The sequence below is a fragment of the Hyla sarda genome, chromosome 6 (genome assembly GCF_029499605.1).
Source record: "Hyla sarda isolate aHylSar1 chromosome 6, aHylSar1.hap1, whole genome shotgun sequence".
NCBI classification, from domain to species: domain Eukaryota; kingdom Metazoa; phylum Chordata; class Amphibia; order Anura; family Hylidae; genus Hyla; species Hyla sarda.
The window spans coordinates 212397154-212410525 of NC_079194.1; the positions used below are offsets into that span (position 1 = coordinate 212397154).

The following is a 13372-nucleotide window of genomic DNA, read 5'->3' on the forward strand; positions in this document are numbered from 1 at the left end:
AACTTAATCTTCATACTTTATCCAGAAGGTGTTTATTATTCATCCTGTCTGTTTTTTCAGTGTTCTGATAATCATTATGGTTAGGTCCATCTCTAGTACTAGCAGGTTACCAATGGTTACCTAGCTACCTAGGTTGGATAGCTACCAAAGCATGACGTGCTGCATTGCAGTTCTCAATGATACCAAGTAAATATAGCCATAATAACTAGTTAAACCTAGACTGTTAGTATTTCTGTAGGTTAGTCAGCTATTGTCATAAATCTTAGCAAAATGGCAATTTACCACATAACTTAACAGTGAATATCAGCCCCTTTCCTAGTACAAGCAGGTAATACATTGGCTACCTATGCATGACTTGTTGCATTGCTAACTTGGGGGAGTTATCAATGTGACACCATGTGTAAATAGTCATAATAACTAGTTAAACATAAGGTATCAGTGATTCTGTACATTAGTCTCCTATTGTATTAAATCTAAGCAAAATGGCAATTTACCATACAACTCTATGGTGAATGTCAGCCCCATTCCTCGTACCAGCAGGTAATACATTGGCTACCTATGCATGACTTGTTGCATTGATAACTTGGGGGAGTTATCAATGTGACACCATGTGTAAATAGTCATAATAACTAGTTAAACATAAGGTATCAGTTAGTGATTCTGTACATTAGTCTCCTATCATATTAAATCTAAGCAAAATGGCAATTTACCATACAACTCTATGGTGAATGTCAGCCCCATTCCTCGTACCAGCAGGTAATACATTGGCTACCTATGCATGACTTGTTGCATTGATAACTTGGGGGAGTTATAAATGTGGCACCATGTGTAGATAGCCTTAGTAACTAACTAAACCTAAAGAAACAGTTAGTGGTTTTGTAGATTGGTCAGATATTGTAATAAATCTTAGCAAAATGGCAATTTACCATACAACTCTATGGTGGATGTCAGCCCCATTCCTAGTACCAGCAGGTAATGTAGTGGCTACCTATGCATGACTTGTTGCATTGCTAACTTGGGGGAGTTATCAATGTGGCACCATGTGTAGATAGCCTTAGTAACTAACTAAACCTAAAGAAACAGTTAGTGGTTTTGTAGATTGGTCAGATATTGTAATAAATCTCAGCAAAATGGCAATTTACCATACAACTCTATGGTGGATGTCAGCCCCATTCCTAGTACCAGCAGGTAATGTAGTGGCTACCTATGCATGACTTGTTGCATTGCTAACTTGGGGGAGTTATCAATGTGGCACCATGTGTAGATAGCCTTAGTAATTAGTTAAACCTAAAGTAATTAGTTAAACCTAAAATCAGTGAATCAAATAAGTGAAGGTCGGAATGCATTCGGAAAGTCATAGCTGTAAGTATCTGCAGCCACTATCGTTGTTGTTTTTAACATGCTGCTTTTTATCTGTTTCTCCAGCACTCTAAACAATGTATAAGAATATAGAATTAGTGGCACACCTTCCCTAAAGAGCAGAGGTTACATGCGCAGCACCCTCTTAGTACTAAAGCAAAATTGTAATAGAAAATGGCTGACTCCTCAAGGCTATACATTACAGGACAAAATGGATTTGGATAAATGACTAAATTAATAATGAACAATATAATTTAGGAATATAATATTTTATAGATAATACAAACATTTTCATGTATTTTAAATTTGGAATGCATGATGATCTAAAAGCTATACTTTGTCTTGTACTCGAATAGTTGCAACAAGAGATAAAAGGTATCAAGTGTACCTACAGAAAATCATAAAAAAATAGGAAAAAATTGGACAGTAAGACACAGGGTAGTAATGGCTGAAGTGGTATGGAGTCCTCCTTCTGTCTGTATGGCTATATGGTATCTAACAAAGTTCCATTATGGATGGATAATTTTGACTCAAATGAAGCTTTTTAGTTACTTTTTAGGAAATGGCAAAATCAGAATTCTTATTAACAGAGAGTATAACCCTACACAGACTTCATGTTATGTGGTGGTAGCACTACTCATGGGTCTTCTTGAGTGATGTCTGCACTGCTCCCCTTTCCGTGATGTCCTGTATCAGAAGCGCTGCTCCCCGATCACCTAAAGCTGTAACAGCACAAAGTTCTGTCAGACCTGGCATCCCATAGCCTTGTGGCTTGAAAGTGCCTAAAAGAGTATCGTCCACCACAGGACATCATGAAGTCTGTCCGTAGGGTTACACCCTCTGTTTATGAGAATTTTGATACTGCAAAGTTTTTTTCTAAAAAGGAACAAAGCTACATTTTAGTCTGAATTATCTATCTATAACGGAACTTTGTTAGATACCCTATAGCCCATGCAGACATCGCATTATCTGAGGTGAGGAAGGACTCAATACTACTTCAGCCATTGCCCTATATTTTACTGTCCATTTTTTTTTCCCAATCATTTTTTTAATTTTCTGCACTTGTGATACCTTTTTATATGCTGTTGCAACTGTTGGCGCAGAAGATAAAGTGCAACTTTCAGATTGTCATGCATTTCAAGTTTAAATAAATATTTTAATATTTGTAATTATATATTTAATATTCCTAAATTGTTTAATTCATTCTTTTACCCAAATCCATTTTGTGTGGTGTTGTATAGCCTTTTCTTTTTTTTTTTTTTTGCTGGACATGTAACCTCTGCACTTTAGGGAGGGTGAGACAGACATTTTTTTTTTATATTTTATTACAATGTAAAAGCTGCTTAAATTTTCTAACTGATTTTGTCTTTCTCTCAAGTATCTAGGTAGGCTTTTTTTTTTTTTTTTTTTTTTTTTTTTTTAAATTCTTTCCCTGTTAGGAAGAAAATTTGATGCTGCCTGCTAGCCCTGGACACGAATACTAAAGGGAGAGTGAGATGACCATCCACCCAGACTGGAAGGAGCCCTGTTCAGATGTTAAGGTCTTCTCTATATGGCCTATGCCATTGGCTTGTTCTGATAGCCTCCGTCTTTGTGCTTCCTCCAGAAGCTGTTCTATTGGGTAAGACAACAGATATTTGTTTTTTCATTAATTTATCAAAATCCATTTTGTACTGTACTGTATAGCCTTGAGGAGTTTAATTACAAGTTTCCTTTAATGATAATAGGTGGTGCTGGGCATGTAGCCTCTGCTCTTTAGGGAGGGTGAGCCAGACATTTTTAGATTTTATTACAATTCGAGAAGAGTAAAGTTACAGTAATTTGATTCGGCACGAACCTCGCAGCTCAGAGGCTGCTGACTAGAGATGAGCGAACTTACAGTAAATTTGATTCGTCACGAACTACTCGGCTCGGCAGTTGATGTCTTATGCTGCATAAATTAGTTCAGCTTTCAGGTGCTCCGGTGGGCTGGAAAAGGTGGATACAGTCCTAGGACTGTATCCACCTTTTCCAGCCCACCGGAGCACCTGAAAGCTGAACTAATTTATGCAGGATAAGTAATCAACTGCTGAGCCGAGAAGTTTGTGACAAATCGAATTTACTGTAAGTTTGCTCATCTCTACTGCTGACTTTAGCCTGCATAAATTAGTTCAGCTCTCTGGCTCTGCAATGGGATGGAAAAAGTGGATACAGTCCTAGGAGATGCTCCTAGGACTGCCCACCTTTTCCACCCCACTGGAGCACCTGAAAGCTGAACTAATCTATTCAGGCTAAAGTCAGCAGCCGCCGAGCTGTGAGGTTTGTGTCAAATCGAACTACTGTAATTCCGCTCATCTCTATTTACAATGTAAAAGTTGCTTCATTTTCTAACTGCTTTTGTCTTTCTCACAAGTATCTAGGTAGGCTTTTTTTTTTTTTTTTTATTCTTTTCTTGTTAGTAAGAAAATGTGATGCTGCCTGCTAGCCCTGGACACGAATACCCAAGAAAGAGTGAGATGACCATCCGCCCAGACTGGAAGGAGCTACGTTGAGATGGTAAGGTCTTCTCTATATGGCCCATGCCACAGGCTTGTTCGAATAGCCTCTGTCTTCGTGCTTCCTCAAGAAGCTTTTCCATTGGGTAAGAGAACCAACATTTGTAATTAATTAATTCATTAATTTATCCAAATCCACTTTGTACTTTACTGTATAGCTTTGAGTAGTTTAATTACAAATTTAATTTAAAGGAGTACTTCACTCCCCAGCCTTTGGAACATTTAGTTCTGAACGCTGGTGCACGCTTCGTGGTTCTCACACCCCCTTGTGATTTCATGCTCCACCCTTGTGACCTCACGTGCAGCCCCTCAATGTAAGTCTATGGGTGGGGGTATGGTGACCCCCAAAGCCCGCACTAACTAGCGTTCGGAACTAAATATTCCGAACGCTTGGAATCGGAGTACCCCTTTAACTACAATAGGTGGTGCTGGGCATGTAACCTCTGCTCTTAAGGGAGGGTGAGCCAGCAATTTTTATTTTTATTTTTTTATTTGTTACAATATAAAAGTTGCTTCATTTTCAAACTGCTTTTGTGTTTTTCTCACAAGTATCTAGGTAGGCTTTTTTTCCTGTTGGTGAGAAAATGTGATGCTACCTGCTAGCCCTGGACACGAATACCCAAGAAAGAGTGAGATGACATCTGCCCAGACTGGAAGGAGCTCCGATGAGATGGCAAGGTCTTCTCTATATGGCCTTTGCCATAGGCTTGTTCTAATAGCCTCTGTCTTCGTGCTTCCTCCAGAAGCTTTTCTATTGGGTAAGACAACAAACATTTGTAATTTATTTATCCAAATCCACTTTGTACTGTACTGTATAGCCTTGAGGATTTTAATTACAAATTTCCTTTAATGATCACAGGTGGTGCTGGGCATGTAGCCTCTGCTCTTTAGGGAGGGTGAGCCAGACATTTTTAGATTTTATTACAATTCGAGAAGAGTAAAGTTACAGTAATTTGATTCGGCATGAACCTCGCAGCTCAGAGGCTGCTGACTAGAGATGAGCGAACTTACAGTAAATTTGATTCGTCACGAACTACTCGGCTCGGCAGTTGATGACTTATCCTGCATAAATTAGTTCAGCTTTCAGGTGCTCCGGTGGGCTGGAAAAGGTGGATACAGTCCTAGGACTGTATCCACCTTTTCCAGCCCACAGGAGCACCTGAAAGCTGAACTAATTTATGCAGGATAAGAAATCAACTGCTGAGCCGAGAAGTTTGTGACAAATCGAATTTACTGTAAGTTCGCTCATCTCTACTGCTGACTTTAGCCGGCATAAATTAGTTCAGCTCTCTGGCTCTGCAATGGGATGGAAAAAGTGGATACAGTCCTAGGAGAGGCTTCTAGGACTGTCCACCTTTTCCACCCCACTGGAGCACCTGAAAGCTGAACTAATCTATTCAGGCTAAAGTCAGCAGCCGCCTAGCTGTGAGGTTCGTGTCGAATCGAACTACTGTAATTCCGCTCATCTCTATTTACAATGTAAAAGTTGCTTCATTTTCTAACTGCTTTTGTCTTTCTCACAAGTATCTAGGTAGGCTTTTTTTTTTTTTTTATTCTTTTCCTGTTAGTAAGAAAATGTGATGCTGCCTGCTAGCCCTGGACACGAATACCCAAGAAAGAGTGAGATGACATCTGCCCAGACTGGAAGGAGCTCCCATGAGATGGTAAGGTCTTCTCTATATGGCCTTTGCCATAGGCTTGCTCTAATAGCCTCTGTCTTCGTGCTTCCTCCAGAAGCTTTTCTATTGGGTAAGACAACCAACATTTGTAATTTATCCAAATCCACTTTGTACTGTACTGTATAGCCTTGAGGAGTTTAATAACAAATTTCCTTTAATGATCACAGGTGGTGCTGGGCATGTAACCTCTGCTCTTTAGGGAGGGTGAGATGGCTATTTTTTTAAAGTTTATTACAATTCGAGATGAGTGAAGTTACAGTGGTTCGATTCATCATGAGCCTCGCAGCTCAGCGGCTGCTGACTTTAGCCTGCATAAATTTATTCAGCTTTCAGGTTCTCCAAGACTCTCCTAGGACTGTCCACCTTGTCCAGCCCTCCAGAGCACCTGAAAGCTGAACTAATTTATGTAGGCTAAAGTCAGAAACCGCCGAGCTGAGAGGTCCGTACTGAATTGAACTACTGTAACTCCGCTTATCTCTAATTACAATGTAAAAATTGCTTCATTTTCTAACTGCTTTTTGTGTCTAGGTAGGCTTTTTTTCTCTTTAATTCTTTTCCTGTTAGTAAGAAAATTTGATGCTGCCTGTAGCCCTGAACACTATAATACCCAAGAAAGAGCAAGATGATCATATGCCCGGACTGGAAGGAGCTGCAATGAGATGGTAAGGTCTTTCCTATGTCCAATGCTGTTATATTGTGCAAGACAACCAACATGTGGCAGGAGCTGCTGTCTGACAAATAAGTTACTACTTTTGACCCATGTCATATTCTTCTTTAAAGCTCTACTAGTTTGCTTTCTTAAGAAGGTGTACCTGATCTTCCCTGGCTGGAATTGTGATCCCTGCTCTTGGACCGAAGTGTAAGTAATTAAAATCATGTCTATTCTTGTCACAATGTGTTACATTTAGGGGACAATTTGTTTAATGCTATAATTTAAATGAATTTGTCTCTTGCCTTTGCAGTCGCCGCACTTTTTTGGCCGTTTGGCCAGTCTGCTGCACTTCCTGGCTGTTTGGCCAGTCTGCTGCACTTCCTGGCTGTTTGGCCAGTCTGCTGCACTTCCTGGCTGTTTGGCCAGTCTGCTGCACTTCCTGGCTGTTTGGCCAGTCTGCTGCACTTCCTGGCTGTTTGGCCAGTCTGCTGCACTTCCTGGCTGTTTGGCCAGTCTGCTGCACTTCCTGGCTGTTTGGCCAGTCTGCTGCACTTCCTGGCTGTTTGGCCAGTCTGCTGCACTTCCTGGCTGTTTGGCCAGTCTGCCGCACTTCCTGGCTGTTTGGCCAGTCTGCCGCTCTCCCTGGCTGCCTTTTGGCCAGTCTGCCGCTCTCCCTGGCTGCCTTTTGGCCAGTCTGCCGCTCTCCCTGGCTGCCTTTTGGCCAGTCTGCCGCTCTCCCTGGCTGCCTTTTGGCCAGTCTGCCGCTCTCCCTGGCTGCCTTTTGGCCAGTCTGCCGCTCTCCCTGGCTGCCTTTTGGCCAGTCTGCCGCTCTCCCTGGCTGCCTTTTGGCCAGTCTGCCGCTCTCCCTGGCTGCCTTTTGGCCAGTCTGCCGCTCTCCCTGGCTGCCTTTTGGCCAGTCTGCCGCTCTCCCTGGCTGCCTTTTGGCCAGTCTGCCGCTCTCCCTGGCTGCCTTTTGGCCAGTCTGCCGCTCTCCCTGGCTGCCTTTTGGCCAGTCTGCCGCTCTCCCTGGCTGCCTTTTGGCCAGTCTGCCGCTCTCCCTGGCTGCCTTTTGGCCAGTCTGCCGCTCTCCCTGGCTGCCTTTTGGCCAGTCTGCCGCTCTCCCTGGCTCTCGATGCCCCCCAAAAAAAAAAAAAAAAAATTAAATAAATAAAAAGCTATTAATAACCATAGTCTAGTTAAAAAAAAAAGCCCAAGAGAGGCATATCTTTAGTGTAGGGTCCATCCCAAGGAGGTCACCTTACCGTGGTGGGATGGTACACACTATTTGGCCAAATGGTATGCTAAGAACCTCTATAGCAGTATTGCAGTTCCATATTATACATATGAGAACTGTATTTCTGGGGGATTAGCAGATGGCTGCAGCTGCTATTATACCTTGAGCAGTTGCCCCATAGTCTAATGACCACAACTGCCGTCAACCCTTAACTGCTGAGAATTATTATTATTATTATATTTTTTTTTAAAGCCCAGGAGAGGGACACTTATTTTTATTGGGTCTGTACCAATGAGGTTACCTTTTCATGGTAAGATGGTACTATTTGGCCAAATGGTATGCTAAGAACCTCCATATTTGTTTTTTCTCCAGCAGTATTGCATTCATATGCTGTATATACTGTACATATTGCTTAGTGCCAACAGTGCACTACAGATTTTTTTTTGTTTCTAGAAAAAAAAAAAAGAAGCTTTGCAGCCACGGTTACATCTTCAGCAGGTGTCTAGTTAATTTTACACACAAAAAAAAAAAACATAACCGTGTAATTTGGTCATCACCCCACATTTTGGAGCCAAACATTTGTGTTCTGGTAGATCAGGGGTAGATTTTATTTTATTTATATTGTTGTTTTTGTGCTAGTTTTTTTACTATTGTGGGAGATTTTTAATATGCAGTTGAAATAGTGTCATACCTTTTTTTTTTTTTTAGTGCTACTTTTGGTTACTTTAGTATTCAGTGGTTCCAAAGATTTGCAGTTTAAAGTTTACTTCAACTTACTGATTTTTCTTTTTCTAGGTTAAACAAGTTCATTCTGCTACCTGGTGTAGTAGGCCATGGCAAGAATCTTAAACTTACTACCTCAACAGCCATTGAATCTGCTCAAGACATGACATCTACCTAAAAATCGCATGGTAGGTCAGGATCTTCTCTTCTCATACAGAATGGCAGTACAAAGCTTTTCGCTTGTCACTTGAAGGCATAATGGTTCATATTCCCCCAATATGGATCTAAACCTTTTTTGTGCTGGTGGATCAGTGGAAGACTGCTATTTTGGTTAGTCTTGCTTTGGTAGGAGCTTAGACTTAAAATGAGTGTGCTAACTCACTTTAGTGCAAACAATTCAGTAGTGCTTTTGCTGAAAATGGCAGTACAAAGCTATCTGCTTTTCACTTGAAGGCATAGTGGTCCATAATCTCCCCCAATTGTGGATCCAAGTCTCCTTGTGCTGGTGGATCAGTGGAAGACTGCTATTTTTGGTTAGTTTAACTTTGGTAGGAGGATCTTAGATTTAAGATGGCAGCGTGCAAACTCTCTTTAGTGCAAAGAAATTCGGTAGTGATTTTGCTTAAAATGGCAGTACAAAGCTATCTGCTTGACACTTGAAGGCATAATGGTTCATAATTCCCCCATTATGGATCAAAAACCTTTTTGTGCTGGTGGATCATTGGAAGACTGCTATTTTGGTTTGTCTTGCTTTGGTAGGAGGAGCTTAGACTTAAGATGAGTGTGCTAACTCACTTTAGTGCAAAAAATTCAGTAGTGCTTTTGCTTAAAATGGCAGTACAAAGCTATCTGCTTGTCACTTGAAGGCATATAGCGGTCCATAATCTCCCCCAATTGTGGATCCAGGCCTTGTGCTGGTGGATCAGTGGAAGACTGCTATTTTTGGTTAGTTTTGCTCTAGTAGGAGGATCTTAGATTTAAGATGAGTGCAGAGTGCAAATACATTTGGTAGTGATTTTGCTTAAAATGGCAGTACAAAGCTATCTGCTTGTCACTTGAAGGCATAATGGTTCATAATTCCCCCACTATGGATCTAAAACCTTCTTGTGCTGGCGGATCAGTGGAAGACAGCTATTTTGGTTAGTCTTGCTTTGGTAGGAGGGCCTTAGTTTAAGAATGAGCAGTGTGTTGGCTTGCTTTAGCTCAAGAAATCAATTTGCATGTCACTTGAAGGCATGGATCTAAACCTTATGCTGGTGGTTCAGTAAGACTGATATATTGGTTGGTTTTCCTTTGGTAAAAAAAGCTTTAGATTTAAGATAAGCAGTGTTAGCTTATATTAGTACAATAAATTCAGTAGTTAATTTGCTAAAATAATGGCAGTACAAAACTATATGCTTGTCACTTGAAGGCATAATGGTTCATAATTCCCCCATTATGGATCAAAAACCTTTTTGTGCTGGTGGATTAGTGGAAGACTGCTATTCTTGGTTAGTTTGCTTTGGTAGGAGCTTAGACTTAAAATGAGTGTGCTAACTCACTTTAGTGCAAACAATTCAGTAGTGCTTTTGCTGAAAATGGCAGTACAAAGCTATCTGCTTTTCACTTGAAGGAATAGTGGTCCATAATCTCCCCCAATTGTGGATCCAAGTCTCCTTGTGCTGGTGGATCAGTGGAAGACTATTTTTGGCTAGCTTTGCTTTGGTAGGAGGAGCTTAGGTTTAAAGATGGGCAGTGTGTTGGCTTTAGTTTAAGAAATCCATTCACTTGTTCATTGTGGATCCTAACCTTTTTGTGCTGGTGTATCAGTGGAAGACTGCTATTTTGGTATGTTTTTGCTTTGGTAAGAGGAGTCTAGTTTTAAGATGGCTTTAAGATGTGCAGAGTGCAGATGAGCCAGTTACTGGTAGTTACAAGCTAATTATAGTTACTATTGTTACAAAGATTGATATTTCACAGTACATTTTGTTAAAAAAGTTTGTGCTCTTGTAGGTATGAGACGTTCATTCGACCTGTTACAGAAGATAATGTGAAGATTGTGAAGTACCTTACCATACTCTGCTCTACTCATGCTATTAGCAAAAGACTTGAAATCTTGACAAAATCATGGTAAGGTTTAAACTTTGACCTATAATACCCCATAGGTTGGTAGTCCAAAGCTATTAACTAGTCACATGAAGTCAAACCTGTTAATCCAAACATTTTTGCCGGTAGATCAGTGGTAGACAATTTGCTTTGCGAGGAGTTTGGATTTAAGATATATATTTGAGATGAGCCCTTTATGCCCTTTATCGGTCTGGGGACATTTATAAATACCAAGTTAATTTGTTCCTTTTTCTCAGCTTAATCGGTGTTCATCCATTTTCTGATCTCTGGTCCTAAATCCATTCCAGATCTGGTATATCTTGGTTCCTAAAACTACACATAAGATATGAGAAAGCATGAGGAAAACATATGATGTCTCAGTACAGGTACACAGTCCAGTATTACCTGTAGGCCCTGTCAGGTTGAGTCCCTCAGTGACCTGGGGGCTTCCCTTGTTCTGTTAGTTTATTAAATGTGGTGTATGTGACTTTAAGGTCATAGACAGGATCTAGATAGTATACAAGGCCTGTGGAGATTTCAGAGACCTGTTGGTCACATGTTATGTTATACAGGTATATGATTTGTTGCAACATGTACCCCCAGAGAGCACCAGATTTAACCTATGTCCCACAGCTTGACCTATGGGCTATAGTCCAGGCCTCCACTATATAAAGGGCTGGCAATCTTTAATTAGCTCTCTTTTCCACAGACTCTGACAGTAACATCGAAGTCTTTGCTGAAGCAGCTACCAGAGGCCTTAGAGACCAGTGTTAATCATCTAGAGTACCACCAAGCTACAACTCTCCTGCAAGTCTACAAGTCTGTCTGCTGTCACTGAAGTTAGTAAAGTCCTGCACATAGTAAAAGTCAAGTCTAAATAACAAGTCAAAGTCAAGTCTATTACAAGAATTGTTCTAGCAAGCTGTGAGGTCCTCTGGGTACTGATCACCTCTGTGAATTCTGCCCATAGCTGTGAAGATAATTACCTGTCTTCTATTCAGTAAAGCCTCCATTTACCCTCAACTGGTTGTGGATTCTTTACTCGCTACTGGCCCGTGGGATAGCTGAGAATCCGGGCGTGTGGTGTTCCGGGACCCGAAAAACACACGGGTTAATACCATCTGACCCCCAGGGTTAAGAACATCTGATCCCACCACTCACACTGCAACACTCGTGGTTGCGCAATTCACTGCAGTGGTGCACCACACATACATAAAATAAATTCTCCCGTATTGCATTGATTCCTAAAATCAATTATCTAAGCCAATGATTGCCAACACTGTTTAGTAAACACTGAACTAAGGCCAACCTTTTTGAAATTTTAGTTTGGAAAGAAAAAATGTCAATATGTAGTAATCCCAAGCACCACTAGAGGTCTCCCTTGTGAAGAGAATATTATGCTGCTATTGTCCAGAGACACTTTATTTTATAATAGAATCCTTGATTCAGTTTTCTTTTCTGTCAGACTCCACTGAAACAAAATTGATTTACAATGAATATTATTTTCATTCTGGTCCTCTAAAAGACCATTGTTTAAATCACAGAACGGAATGTTAGCAGCGATCGGACAATGCAAACAGATAAAAAAAATAGTCTAATCATTCTATCTTTCAGTGCGAAATAGCTACATCAAGATTATATTGCCAATAATGACTTTCATTTGTCTTAATTATTCCTAAAAATGTTAAGTAACAGAATGCGCCTCTGTTCTGTCCTTTTTTTATGTACTGAAAATCTGAGTGAAACGAAGAGTTGTTTCGAATATATGGCGTGAGTTACTTCTCATAATAAACTTTATGTCCTGAAGAATGTGATGTTTTCAGAATGGTAATGTGGCTGGCACAAAGAATCAGGATCAAACTGGGCATAAACAGGGGAGATGATTCTACATGGCTCTTTGTGTACTTGATCACTACAACCTATGAACTTACTGTAAATCCAATAAAAATAACCTGTCAACACAACAGCTCAGACTATTTTATTTTAACTAAATGTTTTGTTTATAGTTTAATATGCTGACAAAAAAAAACACAAATTATCAATGGAAATTTATCAACCCATGGAGGTCTGGATATGGAGTCACACTCAAAATCAAAGTGGAAAACCACACCACACCACACTACAGGCTGATCCAACTTTGTAATGCCCTTAAAACAAGTAAAATGAAGCTCAGTATTGTGTGTGTGTGTGTGTGTGTGTGTGTGTGTGTGTGTGTGTGTGTGTGTGTGTGTGACCGCCACGTGCCCCTATGACCTCCCTACAACAACTGGGCATGCTGCTGCTGATGGTCTCCTGAGGGACGTCCTCCCAGACCTGGACTAAAGGATCCGCCAACTTCTGGACAGTCTGTGGTGTAACCTGGCGTTGGTGGATGGAGCGAGACGTGTCCCAGATTCAGGGATGCCATCAGAAATTTCAGGGCCCCTTACACATCTGCTTCCAGCAAACTGCCGGCCCTGTGCAGGAGATCAAAAGACCCCCCCCCCCCCACGATCTAGAACTTATCCCCTATTTTTCACCAGACTACTCCTTTAAGAGGGTCCCTGATGCTAGAAACTACTGGGCCCTGATGCAAAAAATTAACTGGGCTCACCTCCCAAGGCCCGGGCATTTTAGAATAAGCAGCTATTTTTTTATTTTTTTTTTGGTGGGGGTCCGACTGCTGAGACCACCACCGATCACCTCAGTTGAAGTGGTTCTCCAGCTGTTAGTAAAGTTAGTAACAGCTGGAGAGACACAGATTGGACAGTTTTACCCATCATCACTGCAGAACTTACAAGTGACTACAGCTCTGATGGGACAGTCAGGAGAACACATTATCAGTGACCTGAGTGACATCTTCTGACCTGAGTGATATCTTCTGTTATCTTTTCTTCATCTGGTCCAGAGCCACACACTACCCACTAAATATAATACCTCTTATCCCTCTGTGTCTTCATCATTCCTCATCACACCCATAACCCCCCCTGCACCTCTCCTCATCACTACTATAACCCTCCCCCGCACCTCTCCTCATCACTACTATAACCCCCCTGCACCTCTCCTCATCACTACTATAACCCCCCCTGCATCTCATCACCCCCATAACACCCCCTGCATCTCATCA

At 41.1% G+C, this 13372-nt stretch overlaps 2 long non-coding RNA genes across 8 annotated transcripts in view; both read left to right on the forward strand.

The window, feature by feature from the left end:
* Positions 1 to 2807: 2807 nt before the first annotated feature.
* Positions 2808 to 6533, forward strand: LOC130276682 (uncharacterized). 5 transcript variants are annotated; one of them, XR_008845216.1, is made up of 7 exons: positions 2808 to 2980; positions 3798 to 4651; positions 4753 to 4789; positions 5418 to 5557; positions 5740 to 5776; positions 6137 to 6234; positions 6353 to 6533. It is a non-coding gene; the product is annotated as an uncharacterized LOC130276682 (long non-coding RNA). The 5 variants fall into 5 exon arrangements; XR_008845215.1 differs by having other exon boundaries at positions 5462 to 5557; XR_008845217.1 differs by having other exon boundaries at positions 3798 to 3894; positions 4443 to 4651; positions 5462 to 5776.
* Positions 6534 to 7486: 953 nt separating this feature from the next.
* LOC130276681 (uncharacterized) overlaps positions 7487 to 13372 on the forward strand; it is a 28449-nt gene continuing 22563 nt past the window's right edge. For all 3 annotated transcript variants that reach the window (XR_008845210.1, XR_008845212.1, XR_008845211.1), the window contains exons 1-3: positions 7487 to 8369; positions 10174 to 10290; positions 10976 to 11105. This is a non-coding gene — a long non-coding RNA (uncharacterized LOC130276681). The remainder of the gene's footprint in view (positions 8370 to 10173; positions 10291 to 10975; positions 11106 to 13372) is intronic.